The sequence below is a fragment of the Hyperolius riggenbachi genome, chromosome 12 (genome assembly GCF_040937935.1).
Source record: "Hyperolius riggenbachi isolate aHypRig1 chromosome 12, aHypRig1.pri, whole genome shotgun sequence".
In the NCBI taxonomy this organism is placed as follows: domain Eukaryota; kingdom Metazoa; phylum Chordata; class Amphibia; order Anura; family Hyperoliidae; genus Hyperolius; species Hyperolius riggenbachi.
The window spans coordinates 110,829,506-110,847,201 of NC_090657.1; the positions used below are offsets into that span (position 1 = coordinate 110,829,506).

Here is a 17,696-nt window from a genome sequence, read left to right on the forward strand (position 1 = left end):
AATTGGGAGCATATCACTCTCTGATCATGCACCAGTTTCGGTAGACCTTGCGCTGGGGGAATGTCGAAAGGGTAGCGCCTCTTGGCGACTAAACAACTCCTTACTCCATGATAAAGCATTCTATCAAAAATTCAAAGGGGAAATGGAAGAATTCTTCCAAATCAATAATAAGGAAGATGTATCCCCATCCATTTTATGGGAAACGAATAAATGTTTTGCTCGAGGTTTATTAATCAGAGATGGAGCCAGAAGGAAAACGATAAGGGAGAAGGATATTCAGAATACTTTGAATGCCATAATTTCTTTAGAGGCACAACACAAACAATCCGGTTTGCCAGAGGTGTTATCCGACCTAACTAAACATAGGGAAACCCTTAAAAAACTCCTTTCCATAAGGCCAAACACGCAGCTGAAAGATGCCGACGCACCTTTTATGAATACGGCAATAAGTGCAGCTCTATTTTAGCGAAGGCCCTTAAAACTCAACAAACCTCCAATTATATTGCAGGGATCAAAAACACAAACGCTACGATGCTACATAAATATGAGGAAATCTCAGGTGCATTCCGAGATTATTACTCTAACCTATACAACCTGCCCCCACGCGCTGACAAACCTACACCCACGATTCATAGAGTCCGCATCTCAGACTATATCCAACAGTCAGGCATGCCGGCCTTAACGGAAGCCCAATCTAAAGAACTTGAAGAACCTTTCACAGAAGATGAGCTCTGCACCGCGTTATCCCAGATGCCCTCTGGGAAAGCTCCAGGTCCAGATGGTTATACGTCCGAATATTATAAAAAGCTTTGCCCACTCTTGGCTCCTTTTATGTTACGAGCCTTCAATACCATTGCAGAGCGCTCATCGGGCCACAGTGGATTCCCAGCTCAGATGCTGGAATCTCACATATCTGTTATTCCAAAGTCAGGAAAGGACCCCTCCCAATGTCAAAGCTACAGGCCAATATCGCTACTGAATATTGACCTTAAGATATACGCCAAAATATTAGCTAACCGTTTAGCTCCACTTTTAAATGGTATAGTGCACCCTGACCAGGTGGGATTCATGCCGGGAAGAGAGGCGAGGGACAACACAATTCGTGCCCTGAATATCCTTCATTGGGTGAGGTCCCGGTCCACCCCGACTTTGTTATTATCCACAGACGCGGAGAAGGCTTTTGATAGGGTGGACTGGGACTTCATTGAGGAAACCCTTCATCATATTGGCCTGGGTGACAGGATATGCAAACAAATTTTAGCATTATACTCCTGCCCGTACGCCAGAGTAAAAGCTAATGGGGTATTGTTTGAGCTGTTCTCCATTCATAATGGGACTAGACAGGGCTGCCCTTTGTCCCCTCTAATTTTTGCCCTCTCCCTGGAACCATTTCTTTGCACAATACGTAACAATCTTGATATTAACGGTGTCAGCTTCCCACGCTCTACTCACAAAGTAGCTGCCTATGCAGACGACTTGTTATTCTTTCTCACTAATCCCCATATCTCCGTACCCAACTTGCTAGATTAATTTAAAAGATATGGTCACCTCTCCAACATGTCCATTAATTATGACAAAAGCGAAGCTCTGGGCATATTGCTGTCACCAGACCTAAGGTCCCTTCTGCAATCTAATTTCCCATTTAAATGGCCTAAGAAAGCCTTAAAATACTTGGGCGTACAGATTACTCCAAACCCTAAGGACCTTTTCCTAGCTAACTTTACCCCAACCTTAGATCGTATTAAACAGGATCTCCTCCTATCGGATAAACCACATTTTTCCTGGTTCGTCAGAGCTAACATTATTAAAATGACCATTATGCCCCGTCTACTACACTTATTCCAGACGTTGCCGATTTTCATCCCTTCCCATTACTTTCAAACAGTCAAGCAAACCTTCTCAAAATTTATATGGAATGGCCGGAAACCGAGGCTTAAATACTCTCTTCAAACTGCCTCTAAAAATACGGGAGGGATGGCTGTCCCTAACCCATGCCTTTACCATTCTGCAGCCATTCTGATTAGAGTTATAGACTGGCACAGACATGCAGGCTACAAAAGATGGGTCTCTATGGAAAACGAAATAATGGACGGACGTCTCGCACACTGCCCTTGGCTGGCCCCATCATACAAAATAACGGACCCAGCGGTTTCTTTGATTTCCCATACTCTTAAAACGCTGGCAAAACATAGGCAAAATTCTGATATTTTACCTTGGCCCACGCCTCTACTTCCTATTTTGGATAATCCGGGTTTCCCACCTGCCCTCCCCCCTAATAGCTACCCGTTATGGTGCACTGGGGTCATGCTCCGGGCAAAAACTTTCCTTGCTGAAGGAGACTGGATCACCTTACAGAACCTCAGACAGACCCTTAATTCCCCGAACCTGGACCACTGGTCATGGCTTCAATTTAGACACTACATTATGTCCCAAGAACCCAAAGCGGCCTTCTCTAGGCCCTTAACGACACTTGAGCAAACCTGCTTAAAAGAAGGGCCGATGCGAGGCATGGTCTCACTTCCATATTCGCTTCTGAATAACCCTGAAGCACCAGCCTCAAACTATAAAGAAAAATGGGAACAAGATTTGGGAATGTCCTTCTCAGATAAACAGTGGGGAAAAATACTCACCTTTTCACACAAATGCTCCATTTCCTCAAAAACCCAAGAGGCCGGATATAAAATCTTCACGAGGTGGTACCTCACTCCATCTAAACTACACCGAATGTTCCCCGGGGTCCTCCCCCCTCTGTTGGAGATGCGGGATGGAGACGGGAACTTTGATACACATATTTTGGTCATGCAATAGGATCTCACAATTTTGGTCAGACATAAACTTAATACACACAATGACTGACTCTCTTCCTCCAGACTCCCCAGCCTTCTTCCTACTGCACCACAACACCTGGTCTATCCGCAGATATAAAAAAACCCTCACAAGACATCTAGTCAACGCAGCATGGGCATTGATAGCTAGGTAATGGAAATCCACAGACCCCCCCACACAGTACAGGTGTGGCTAAAAGAAATAGATCAGATAAGCTACATGGAAGATCTCACTGCCACCATACATGAGAGTCATGAAAAATTCTGGAAGACATGGTTCGGCTGGTTCGAATTCAAGGAGACAGACCGTTATCGGTCCCTTATGTCCAATCAAAACTCACCTTAATCTGTTCATCTGTCATATAATTCACCCTGGCATTTTAGGGAAATGTGGACCGGTTTGCGGGACGGCCTCTCGACGCAGATCTTATCCTCTTCTTTTACTCCTTCTCTCCTCTTACCCTTTTTTCTCTTCCTTCTCATCTCACCTTTTTTCTTGGACACAGATATCCATCAAACTAAGAAGGGGTAAATCGCTCCCCACACGCTTACAATACAGCTATGTTACCTTTACACCTAATTTACAGAAAAATGGGTCCGTGGCCTCTGTCTGGGTATAGTTACTCCGCTAGACAAGCCCTATGAATGTTCCCCATGGGCGTAGGGCTGTTAGCTTTTATGTTTAAAATATCTTAGATAAGAGATCTCCCCTTATTGTTTATTAGATCTCTTTTCTCCTCGGTGACACTACAGGTTTTCTGAGGCACTCTGATAAATACTGATTGGCCGCCCTGGTTCGCGGTCCATTACTGCACTGCTCAACTGGTCGCAGAGGCCTCCTCCCCCTCACCACGTGCTGGTATGCAATAACTACCCCTGCTCCTCTGTTCTTTGTATGTCTTCTGCATACTAATGCTATATAATATGTATGCTTTATCAAAGATGTATATCTTATTTTATATCTGCTGTCAACAGTAATATAATGTTCTGTCTGTTATTAGGTTTCTCTTTTTTCTTTGAAAAATAAAATAAAAGAATCTTTAAAAAAAAAACTGTTAAAGTTTGGGTCCAAAATAGGCCAGCTTATTCTGCACAGGAAAGGAGGAGGACAAAGGGAAGCTCCAGGGGACCATCTTATCTGATCACCTAATTCCGATGCCATGCAAAAAGTTATACTAAAGTATTCATTGAAGTATTCATTAAAGAGTAAAGGTGGCCATACACTGGTCGATTTGCCATCAGATTCGACCAACAAAGAGAGAAAAAAATGTTTGATCTCTGCACAATTGTTCTAGTGATTGCATCTGCTCAGCCACTGATAAGGAATCATACAAAGTTTTGTACACAAAGATTTGAGGACAGTCTCTATTCAGTGTGCAGGGGGAGGGGCTCCATCCAAAGTTTTGCAGGTGGGCCCAGTGGTTTCTAGTTACGCCCCTGTTAGTAGATCCTCCTTTTGCAGAAATTACAGCCTCTAAACGCTTCCTGCAGGTTCCAATGAGAGTCTGGATTCTGGTTGAAGGTATTTTGGACCATTCCTCTTTACAAAATATCTCTAGTTCATTCACTTTTGATGGCTACCGAGCATGGACAGCTCTCTTTAACTCACACCGCAGATTTTCAATTATATTCAGGTCTGGGGACTGAGATTTCCATTCCAGAACGTTGTACTTGTTCCTCTGCATGAATGCCTTAGTGGATTTTGAGCAGTGTTTAGGGTCGTTGTCTTGTTGAAAGATCCAGGCCTGGTGCAGCTTCAGCTTTGTCACTGATTCCTGGACATTGGTCTCCAGAATCTGCTGATACTGAGTGGAATCCATGCATCCTTTAACTTTGACAAGATTCCCAGTCCCTGCTCTGGCCACACAGCCCCACAGCATGATGGAACCCCCACCATATTTTACTGTAGGTAGCAGGTGTTTTTTTTGAAATGCTGTGTTCTTTTTCCTCCATGCATAGCGTCCCTTGTTATGCCCAGGGCCGGATTTTTACTTTTTGACGCCCAAGGCCTGCTGTGACTGGCTGCCCCTGACACCCCCCCCCCCCCCCCAGATCAACCAAACCCTGATCACCCCAATCTGGATGTTCATGGTGAACTCCCAGCACAACAGCACTATTTAAATCAGTTAATGAAATGTTTTATAATAATTTCATGAAAGTGTGCGCCACTTCAAAATGGTGCTGCTGAGGCATCCGATTAGTTTATAAGAGTGTACACAAAATTTAGTTGGATATGGGGGGCAGTTTTCAACGGATCGGTTGCGATTACCACAATGAAAAAATCCAACTTGCATGATAAACCTGGACAGTGGATGCGTTTTCTACAGAAGTCTGTGGTGGAAACGTATCTGCTCCAGACAGGCCCGTTTCTAGGGCCGTGCGGCCCGTGTGGGCGCCCTGGGCGCTGAAGGAGTGTGGGCACAGTAATGAAGGGGGGAGTCAGCCGCGGGGAGGGCAGCCCGACCTCTCCCTCCCTTCCTCTCCCGGGCCGCCCTCAGTGCTCCCCCCTCCGAGTGTGACTGCACAGGAAGCGCTGTCAACAGAGCGCATTAGCGCAACTCACCTCCCTCCCTGGTTCCAATCGCCGCCGCTCTCCTCCTGTTTTGCCGGAAGCAGCGTGTGTAACTGTATCAGCGGCTGTGAGGAGAAGAGGAGACCGGCGGCGATTGGAACCAGGGAGGGAGGTGAGTTGCGCTAATGCGCTCTGTAGACAGCGCTTCCTGTGCAGTCACACTCGGAGGGGGGAGCACGGAGGGCGGCCCGGGAGAGGAAGGGAGGGAGAGGTCGGGCTGCCCTCCCCGCGGCTGACTCCCCCCTCCATTACTGGGGGCGGGAAGCTTCCTATCTAACCACACTGGGGGGCAGCTACCTAATCTAACCTATACTGGGGGGCACCTACCTATCTAACCTATACTGGGGGGCACCTACCTAATCTAACCACACTGGGTGGGGGGGGGGGGTTGCACCTACCTAATCTAACCTATACTGGGGGGGCACCTACCTAATCTAACCACACTGGGGGGCACCTACCTAATCTAACCACACGGGGGGGCACCTACCTAATATAACCACACTGGGTGGCACCTATCTAATCTAACCACACTGGGGGGCATCTACCTAATCTAACCACACTGAGGGGCACCTACCTAATCTAACCACACTGGGGAGGGCACCTACCTAATCTAACCACACTGGGGGGCACCTACCTAATCTAACCACACAGGGGGACACCTACCTAATCTAACCTATACTGGGGGGCACCTACCTATCTAACCTGTATTGGGGACAACTATTCTGACTCCCTATATTAGAGGCACCCACCTAGCTAACCGGTACTGGGGGCACCTACCTATCTAACCTATACCGGGGGCACCTGCCTATCTAACCTATACTGGGGGCAACTATACCGGCTACCTATACTGGAGGCACCTACCTGGCTAAATGGGGGCAACTATACTGGGGCACCTATGCCTGGCTACCTATACTGGGGGGGACCTATAGCTGGCTACCTATACTGAGTGTAACTAGACCTGGCTAACCTATACAGCGGGCATATATACCTGGCTCCGCGGGGGGGGGGGGGGCGGGGGTTCGCGCAATTTTAACACCCTCGCCCTGGGTGCATTTTAGCCTAGAAACTGCCCTGGCTCCAGACTCCAACTGAACCACAGTGCACTATCTGAGTGGACATTGCACTGTCCGCTTCAGTTAGCGGTTAGTGATCTGGTCTGAAGTGAACCTTGTACGGCCAATTGTTTTATGCACAGCTCTCTCCCACCCACCGCTTGGATGTCATGTACAGATCCCAGCCCAGCGATGTCACCCAAGGACCCAATCCCAATCCCTGACGGTCAATATCCATTACAATGTAATGGGTGGTCATGAGACCTTGTGCAGGGAAAGCGAAAAGTATACTTAAGGTAGCCATACATCTAGCGATGATGGGCAGATTCGACCAAAAGACAAATCTCTCTGATCGAATCTGAAAAGAGAGAGATCTGTCAGCTGACCATACACCGCAGGCTGGTTCCCCATCAATATCAGCATGAAATCTTTCGGGAATCAGCCTTGTGACGCTGCATCCGACCACCGCGCCACCTGACGATATCCCCCTAATGATGTCCTAAATGTCCCCTGTGCCTAGTGCAAGGTATACATTACCTTTCCACCGCATCCGATAGTCTCTGCAGGCTCCGGGCGCACTCTGCTCATCATACATGCATGCAAAGTGGTTACCTAGTAAAGTGGCCGTGTGTATGACGTCTGATGTCATGCGCACGCCCCTTACTAGGAAACCACATGGGGCGCGCGTGTATGGCGAGTGGAGTGCACCCGGAACTTGAGGAGACTAGCAATAGTGGCGGAAAGGTAATGTATTACATGCACGGGGCACCAGGGGGAACATTTATCATTGGGTCCACAGCAGTGGGGATTTTGTTGCGCTCTTGCAGCATGCGCGATCGATTATGCGGGACCGAAATTAGTCGCTTTGTCGGTCGGGCATGTACTAATTTTCATCCGGGTTCAATTATAATGGAATCAGATGGTCGATCGGCCGCCAAGTTGCCTGATGTATGGCCACCTTTAGAGATTGGGAGAGAAGGACACTTAGCTGTAAGTTTAATGGCAAGTCAGGAAACCCCACACACTAACACACAATAGAGGAGCAGTAAGCCAGATGTGTAGTAATGGATCTGTAACTCTGCAGAATTCTTACCAGGAACTGGCTAGGAGATGATTTGCTTCATTGCTTGCTTCTCCAGCACAGTGAGTGATTTGAGAGTCTGGGACTCAAGTTTATGATGCTTATCTCTCCCCTCTGAACTTTCCCCTCTAGTCCAAGCCTCTGATCTTTCCCCTCTAGTCCAAGGCTCGTCTTCACCTCTCCCCCTCCCAACTCAAACTCCCTCTAACTTCCTGCTTGCTCTGAATACTTTCCTGGCTGTCCTGGCTCGCTCTCATAGCAGCACTAATGCTAGATACACACTATGAGATTTTCTGGCAGATTTAGTATCAGGTCGATTATTTTCAACATGTCCGATCTGATTTCTGAACATTTTCCGATCGATTTCCTATTGAGGTGAACGGAAAACAGTCGAAAATTGTTCAGAAAATGATTGGAAATCGATTGGAAATTAGATCAGACGTGTACGAAATAACGGATCTGACAGTAAATCTGCCAGAAAATCTCATAGTGTGTACCTAGCATTAGACAGTGTGCTGCTTCTCATGCAGACCTATCCTCTCTGTTTTCACTTCACTGCACAAGTGAAACTTCCATGCACACTGCACACAGGAGCAGCCATGTGGACCTCCTTCAGCTGCAGGACGTAATTGGGCTATTGTCCGTTACTGATACCCGCACTTCTCCTGGTCTGTAGCCGCCCACTGCACACAGACACACAGCACAGCAGGGTGCAGAGTGAGGCGGCTTCAGATCAGAGCATAATGATGAATGATTAATTGTGCTGTGACTGTAGATGGAGCAGCCTGGGACGACTTGTGCTGCTGCTTATGAATGTTAAAGACTGCTCTCCGGCCACCCGCCTCTTGCTTGGCTCCGCCCTAGTCACGTGCCTAGGAGGCATTCCCAGAAATCCGGCCCTGGTTATGCCCAAATAACTAAATTTTTGTTTCATCCGTCCACAGCACCTTATTGCAAAATAAAGCTGGCTTGTCCAAATGTGCTTTAGCATACCTCAAGTGGCTCTGTTTGTGCTGTGGGTGGAGAAAAGGCTTCCTCTGCATCACTTTCGCATACAGCATCTCCATGTGTAAAGTGCACCGAATGGTTGAACGATGCACAGTGACTCCATCTGCAGCAAGATGATGTTGTAGGTCTTTGGTGCTGGTCTGTGGGTTGACTGACTGTTCTCACCATTCGTCGCTTCTGTCTATCCGAGATTTTTCTTGGTTTGCCCCTTCGAGCCTTAACTGGAACTGAGCCTGTGGTCTTCCATTTCCTCAATATGTTCCTAACTGTGGAAACAGACAGCTGAAATCTCTGAGACAGCTTTCTGTATCCTTCCCCTAAACCATGATGGTGAACAATCTTTGTCTTCAGGTCATTTGAGAGTTGTTTGAGACCCCCATGTTGCTGCTCTTCAGAGAAAATGAAACGAGGAGGGAAACTTACAATTGATCCCCTTAAATACTCTTTCTCATAACTGGATTCACCTTTGTATGTAGGTTAGGGGTCACTGAGCTTACCAAGTCAATTTGACTTCCAATAATTAGTTCTAAAGGTTTTGGAATAAAAAAAATGACAACAGTGTCCAAATGTATGCACCTGAATAATTTTATTTAAACAACTATTGTGCACTGTCTGTAAATCCAATAAACTTCATTTCACTTCTCAAATATCACTGTGTGTCTCTCCTATATGATATATTTAACTTACATTTTTTTATCGTAACAACCAACGATTTATACAGGAAAATCATGATGATTAACAAGGTTGCCCAAACTTTTGCATCCCACTGTATGTGCTCCTTACCACAGTGTAGGGAATATATCCCTACTATCTGGTCTTCCACTGTCTCAAAGAATAGGAAGCAAGAAAGGTCTTTACATACAGAAATTCCTGCACATAGGGTAACCACTGTTTTTAGTTTTGCAAGAAAAGTTTAAAACTTCTATTAGGATTTTTTTGTACTGCTTGGGTCCCTATTTGGAATATTCAATTTGTTTGTGCCCCAGTGACTGTTATGGAGAACAGAGTGAGAGAATTGCCACACTATGAAACCAGATTACAAGGAAATTCTGACTCTTCACCTTCTATATTCCAAATGAAAGAAAAAAGCGACGCACTATTGCACTGCTGCACACATTTTTGGCAAAGTGCATTGCTGATCCCATTCACTGTAATGAATGTTACATAGTTACATAGTTATTTTGGTTGAAAAAAGACATACGTCCATCGAGTTCAACCAGTACAAAGTACAACTCCAGCCCGTCCCCCACATACCCCTGTTGATCCAGAGGAAGGCGAAAAAAACCCCACAAGGCATGGTCCAATTAGCCCCAAAAGGGAAAAATTCCTTCCTAACTCCAGATGGCAATCAGATAAAATCCCTGGATCAACATCATTAGGCATAACCTAGTAATTGTAGCCATGGATGTCTTTCAACGCAAGGAAAGCATCTAAGCCCCCTTTAAATGCAGGTATAGAGTTTGCCATAACGACTTCCTGTGGCAATGCATTCCACATCTTAATCACTCTTACTGTAAAGAACCCTTTCCTAAATAAATGGCTAAAACGTTTTTCCTCCTTGCGCAGCTCATGTCCTCTAGTCCTTTGAGAAGGCCTAGGGACAAAAAGCTCATCCGCCAAGCTATTATATTGCCCTCTGATGTATTTATACATGTTAATTAGATCTCCTCTAAGGCGTCTTTTCTCTAGACTAAATAAACCCAGTTTATCTAACCTTTCTTGGTAAGCGAGACCTTCCATCCCATGTATCAATTTTGTAGCTCGTCTCTGCACCTGCTCTAAAACTGCAATATCTTTTTTGTAATGTGGTGCCCAGAACTGAATTCCATATTCCAGATGTGGCCTTACTAGAGAGTTAAACAGGGGCAATATTATGCTAGCATCTCGAGTTTTATTTTCCCTTTTAACCTTCCCAGCGTTCAATTTCCCCAGGATTTCTGTGCAAACAGTGATAAAATTTATTTTTTAAACTTTTTTTTTCCTGTAACTTGCTAAAATGTGTCAAGCAAGGGTCTAGTATACAGTGCAGGAGAGTATTGATGTATATGCATGTTTATACTGTTCACAGCATGTTTTTTTGAACGGACATTTCTGTCCATACCGCTAGGGAGGTTAATGCATCCCAAAATTTTGTTCGCTTTAGCTGCAGCGGCTTGGCATTGAGTACGATTATTTAACTTGTTGTCGATGAGTACTCCTAAGTCCTTCTCCAAGTTTGATGTTCCCAACTGTATCCCATTTATTTTGTATGGTGCTAGACCATTGGTACGACCAAAATGCATGACTTTACATTTGTCAACATTGAATTTCATCTGCCATGTATGTGCCCATGGGAGTGGGATCAGCAGCACAATGCACGGCAACGCATATGGCGTAGCTAAGAAAGCTGTGGGCCCCCTGTGCAAGTTTTACATGGGACCCCCAAGTGCTATATACATAACAAATGATACGGCTTACCAAAACCAATCAAGGACAACCACAGTGTCAGAGGTGCAATAAGGGGATGGAGAACAGTGCATAATGATTACTACTATTCAAAACATCTCTAGAAGTGATTATTATCAGCACAGGACCAATAAAGAGTGAATACTGTGGTTAATGGAGGGCCCCTTGGGGCCCCTCTGGCCCAAGGGCCCTGATGTGGTCGCTACCTCTGCACCCTCTATTCCTACGTCAATGTGCGCTTGCGTCCCAAGCGTACGGCCATATGCGTTGCCTAATGTGAACGAGGCCTAATACTAAGCTAGAGATCAGCAGAGAATACAGGAAAACAGGAGTGGTCTAAGATGCTTTAATCAGTAAAGAATAATATGCTAGTGCTATTGCAGTTACATGCAAGAGCATAACAATACATACTGGAGATGGGGCGGGCAGGTGCTTGCTTCTGTGCAAGTCACATGACACACATGAGATAGACTGCACAGTTCGTGGCTTCAGTAATGAGATGAGTAAGGACTTGTGAGAGAATTGAGGGTGAGGGTGCTTCTGGTTGGTGGGATGGGTGCTTCTGGCTGGTGGGTGCTTCTGCCTGGTGGATGGGTGCTTCTGCCTGGTGGGATGGGTGGGTGCTTCTGCCTGGACTGGATGGGTGTTTCTGGCTGGTGGGATAGGTGGCTGGATAGGTGCTTCTGGCTGGTGGGGTGGGTGCTTCTGGCTGGTGGATGGGTGCTTCTGGTTGGTGGGATGGGTGGCTGGGTGGATGCTTCTGGCTGGTGGGGTGAGTGCTTCTGGCTGGTGGGATGGGTGATTCTGGCTGGTGGGATGGGTGGCTGGGTGGGTGCTTCTGGCTGGTAGGATGGGTGGCTGGGTGAGTGCTTGTGGCTGGTGGGGTGGGTGGGTGCTTCTGGCTGATAGCTAGTGGGCTGGGTGCTTCTGCTTCTTGGCTAGTGAGGTGGGTGGGTCGGATGTGCAACTTACCTCAGGGCCCTTTCCTGTCACTGAGCTCCATTTCTTGTGGCGGAAGATACAGCTTTCACAGGCTTCATCAGCCGCTAGAGCTCCAGCCGCCTGCCTTCCACGCTCTATCCTCTCTGCAATGCCCACACTACTTCCTGTTTCCATGAGCGTGGCATTGCAGGGAGGATACAGCATGGACGGCAGGCTTTTGGAGCTCTAGCTGCTGACTGCATCCTTGTTCAGGGTCTAAAAGTCAGACATGATCAGGACTGTCAGGCAACTGGTATTATTTAAAAGGAAATAAATATGGCAGCTTCCATTTTCTTCTCACCTCGGGTTCCCATTAAGGGGGCAAAGACCACTGGTACTTATGTGGTTAAAAGATTTTGGGTAGGAAACAATGTGGAACTGGACTGAATATTGATTTAACCTTAATTTATTTTTTTCAGCATACTCCACAAAAACAAAAATGTCATGATGAAGATGAGGTAGAACACCTACAATATGTATTGAAAGACTATATACAGTATGTGATAAAAACCTCGAATAGACTGCCATATGGAATTTAGCCACTGGATGGCAGCAGAGGAATTTATATAAGGATATCTGCAATTAAACTTTCATATGTATTTTGGACATCATTGTGTCCTGAGAATTTTAGATTTGTTACATAGGATGGGAGTCTTATAATGTTTTATATGTTATGTTTTAACCTTTTATCTTGCATTGTAAAATAAATATGGCAACTTTCATTTTCCTCCCACCTCGGGTTCCCTTTAAGGGGGCAGAGACCGCTGGTGGTTAAATATTTTTGGGGAGGAAACAATATGGAACTGGACTGAATATTGATTTTAACCTTTTTTTTCAGCATACTCCTGAAAAAACAAAAATGACATGATGAAGATTGAGGTAGGACACCTACAATATGTAATTTAGCCACTGGATGGCAGCAGAGGAGTTTATATAGGGATATGTGCAATGAAACTTTCATGTGTTTATGGACTATTTTGGACATCATTGTATATTGAGAATTTTAGATTTGTTACATAGGGATGTGAGCGTTATAATGTTTTATAGGTTATATTTTAACCTTTTATCTTGCATTGTCAAGAAGTTTTAAATCAGAATGATACCATTTAATGGCTAACTAAAAATGAATAAGAATAAACAAGCTTTTGGCCTTGCAGCCTTCGTCGAGCTTACATCCTGTTAGTTTGCAGGCAGGTGGTACAGACAGCTATATACATGCAACATCAAAAGGATTATGTGCATATACTAATTTATTCATGTGTATATAGGAAATAGATGTTGCATGTAAATTGTCCTCCTGAAGCTCTTCCCTAAGCGTATTTTCGCATTGCAAAATTCACATAAAAATGAAATTCATTATGCTAAATTAGACCAGACAGTGTGGACACATGTGCGGGATGGTTAACCACTTAAGGACTGCAGTCATAAAACCCCTTAAGGACCAGACACTTTTTTTCCATTCAGACAACTGCAGTTTTATCGGTTTATTTTGCTCGGTCATACAACCTACCACCTAAATGAATTTTACCTCCTTTTCTTATCACTAATACAGCTTTCTTTTGGTGCTATTTAATTGCTGCTGTGATTTGTAGTTTTTATTATATTCATCAAAAAAGACTTGAATTTTGTCATGATTTTTTTTAACTTTCTGTGCTGACATTTTTCAAATAAAGTAAAATTTCTATATACATTTTTGTCCAAATTTATTGTGCTACATGTCTTTGATTAAAAAAAATCCAATAAGTATATATTTATTGGTTTGGTTAAAAGTTATAGCGTTTACAAACTATGGTGCAAAAAGTGAATTTTCCCATTTTGAAGCATCTTTGACTTTTCTGAGCACCTGAACAGAATTCCAGGATATTATAACTACCCCCCAAATTACCCCATTGGAAAGAAGACATCCCAAAGTATTCACTAAGAGGCATGGTGAGTTCATAGAAGATTTTATTTTTTGTCACAAGTTAGTGGAAAATGACACTTTGTGACAAAAAAATAAAAATAAAAAAAAGTTTCCATTTCTGCTAACTTGTGACAAAAACAAATGAAATCTGCCACGGGCTCACCATGCCACTCTCTGAATACTTTAGGATGTCTACTTTCCAAAATGGGGTCATTTGTGGGGTGTGTTTACTGTCCTGGCATTTTGGGGGTGTTAAATTGTAAGCAACCCTGTAAAGCCTAAAGGTGCTCATAGGACTTTGGGCCCCTTAGCGCACCTAGGCTGCAAAAAAGTGTCACACATGTGGTATCGCCGTACTCAGGAGAAATAGTATAATGTGTTTTGGGGTGTATTTTTACACATACCCATGCTGGGTGGGAGAAATATCTCTGTAAATGACAATTTTTTGTTTTTTTTACACACAATTGTCCATTTACAGAGATATTTCTCCCACCCAGCATGGGTATGTGTAAAAATACACCCCAAAACACATTATACTACTTCTCCTGAGTACGGCGATACCACATGTGACACTTTTTTGCAGCCTAGGTGCGCTAAGGGGCCCAACGTCCTATTCACGGGTCATTTTGAGGCATTTGGTTTCTAGACTACTCCTCACGGTTTAGGCCCCCTAAAATGCCAGGGTAGTATAGGAACCCCACAAGTGACCCCATTTTTTTTGTACTCAGAAGAAGTAGTATAATGTGTTTTGTGGTGTATTTTACACATACCCATGCTGGATGGGAGAAATATCTCTGTAAATGACAATTGTTTGATTTTTTTTTACACACAATTGTCCATTTACAGAGATATTTCTCCCACCCAGCATGGGTATGTGTAAAAATTCACCCCAAAACATATTATGCTACTTCTCCTGAGTACGACAATACCACATGTGTGACACTTTTTCGCAGTTTAGGAACCCCACAAGTGACCCCATTTTAGAAAGAAGACACCCCAAGGTATCCCGTTAGGAGTATGGTGAGTTCATAGAAGATTTTATTTTTTTGTCACAAGTTAGCGGAAATTGATTTTTATTATTTTTTTTTTCACAAAGTGTCATTTTCCACTAACTTGTGCCAAAAAATAAAATCTTCTATGAACTCATCATACACCTAACGGAATACCATAGGGTGTCTTGTTTCTAAAATGGGGTCACTTGTGGGCAGGGCCGGGACAAGGTCTACCACCAACAGAGGCTGACCTGCCCAAGTGCGCCCCCCCCCCCCCCAATCAGCCACATCTCAGTTATTGTGCCTCTTTACAGGGGGGTGTATATAGTGAGCTGCTGGTCGTCTGGTATGCAGGTGCTACTGCGAGTGACAGACTCAAGCTCCAGAGAGTAATCAATACCGCAGAGAGAATCATTGGGTCATCCCTTCCACCTCTGGACCTTATACACACCTCCAGACTGTGGTCGAGAGCAAATAAAATACGGAACGACCCTTCCCACCCCGGCAGTCGTTACTTTGACCTCCTGCCACTGGGTCGCCGCTACAGATCCATCCCTACCAAAACCACCAGACATTTAAATACTTTCTTTCCCCAGGCTGTCCGCCTGCTGAACTCGAGCTACCACCCTCACGAAACACGCTAGTCTCGCACTGCTGTCCAAATCACGTTGCACCCTTTGTAAGTTATGCCTGTTATGTAATCTTGCTATTGTCAAAACTATATAGTTATTATTGTTATTTTTTTTGCATTCTACTGTATACCACTGTCTGTTTATTGTCTAAATGCTCTTTTTGTAACAAATTTCCATGCCGTGTGTTCCACAAAAAAGTCTGTGTGCGACGCCTGTCGTACTCGGCGATTAAACTGATTCTGATTAAACTGATTCTGATTCTGCTCCACAGGACTGCATTTGGCACACATACAGTAATCATCAGTAGTGGAGATCACTTGAAGTCTTTTTGTTGCTATGAGTTTTAGGTAACCAGTTATAGGTGCCCCCTGTATAGGTAGCCAGGTACAGGTATAGGGGCCCCCAGTATCACTCCAGGTATAGGTTCCCCCAATATAGGAAGCCAGATATAAGTGCCCCCAGATTTCATTCAGATACTTCATATTCTCCTACATCTTCAAAGCATACTAATAAGTCAACTGGTTTCCCCCAAACAATCCTATAGTGAAAATATTAGTCTATAACTATGATAGGGATTGTACTATGAGCAACTCTAGGGACAGTCAGGGACATGACTATGTACTCTGTAAAGTGCTGCAGAAGACGTCAGTGCTATATAAATACATAATAATATGTTAGGACATTAGACTATGACTATGGTGGGATTAGATTGTGAGCTCCTCTGACCTGATCCTGACCTGATGACCTGCCGCTCAGAGGCCGGAGCCTCTCGGGCCTCTGTGTCGCCCCGGTCCTGCTTGTGGGGTTCCTATACTGCCCTGGCATTTTAGGGTCCCAAAACCGTGAAGAGTAGCCTGGAAACTAAATTCCTCAAAATGACTGTTCAGGGGTATAAGCATCTGCAAATTTTGCTGACAGGTGGTCTATGAGGGGCCGAATTTTGTTGAACCGGTCATGAGCAGGGTGGCCTCTTAGATGACAGGTTGTATTGGCACTGAAGTGCAGGAAGCACAGGATGTTCTCAAATCGTGACCTGGACATGGCAGCAGAGAACATAGGCGTGTGATGTATTTGGTGCGTAGACCAATAAGACCGCAATACATTCTTTTTGACTAGACCCATGTTAAGGAGAAGGCCCAAAAAAATGTTACGTTCGGAAACTTGGAGTTGTTTCCACCGAAAAGGCTGGGCATGGTAGCTTCTTGGATTGGCGGTTGCGTATTGTGTGGCATAACGGTTGGTCTCAGCCACAATCAAGTCGTAGAGACCAGCAGTGATCAGAAAAAAAAATACTGTCACTGCGGTGGGGCAGGTGAGGGTTTGGCCGGGTGATCAGAAGCCCGCAGGGGGCAGATTAGGGCCTGATCTGATGGATAGGAGTGCTAGGGGGTGACAGGTGGTGACAGGAGGTGATTGATGGGTGTCTCAGGGGGTGATTAGAAGGGAGAATAGATGCAATCAATGCATTGGGGAGGTGATCGGAATATAATACAATACAATAACATTTGTAAAGCGCTTTTCTCCCATAGGACTCAAAGCGCATAGCTGTGTCTCAGATTAATACAGGGTTTCAGGCTGGGTTGTGTTACAGAGGAGATAGTCAGATGTTCATGAATGCCAGACTGAAAAGGTAGGTTTTCAGTTTAGACTTAAATGTTTCCAGGGATGGGGCTGTCCTGATTGGGTGTGGCAGGGAGTTCCAAAGTGTAGGGGCAGCATGACAAAAGGCTCTGTCTCCAAAGGTTTTGAGGTGGACTCTGGGGGTGACCAAGGTGTTACGTCCTTTTGATCTAAGATTGTGGGGGGTGTGATGTAGTTGCAACAAGTCCTTCAGGTATCCAGGGCCCAGATTGTGCAAGGATTTGAATGTGAGTAAGCCAATCTTAAACAGAATTCTCCATTTTATCGGTAGCCAGTGGAGTGAGCTCAGGGTTGGTGTTATGTCCATTTGTTGATAGGACCAAAAATTTCCAGGATAGACTAGGTGTTACCAATTATGATATAAGAGCTTTCATAAACTGTGACAGTGAGAAGGTAGTGTACATGATTGAGTGCCCCTGCCATCTTAGATATATAGGGAAGACTAAGAGGGCCCTAAAGGAACGGGTGTTGGAACACCTAGCTATCATTGTAGGTGGGAAAGGTCAGACCAACATAGCGGAGCACTACAGAGAGGTTCATGGGAATAGTTTGAGGGGTACAACT

General features: G+C 44.9%; 1 long non-coding RNA gene across 1 annotated transcript in view; it reads left to right on the forward strand.

Moving 5' to 3' along the window:
* LOC137541600 (uncharacterized) overlaps nucleotides 1-17,696 on the forward strand; it is a 203,522-nt gene that overhangs the window by 38,712 nt on the left and 147,114 nt on the right. Inside the window, exons 2-3 of the long non-coding RNA XR_011025227.1 lie at nucleotides 12,803-12,843; nucleotides 15,456-15,538. This is a non-coding gene — a long non-coding RNA (uncharacterized lncRNA). The remainder of the gene's footprint in view (nucleotides 1-12,802; nucleotides 12,844-15,455; nucleotides 15,539-17,696) is intronic.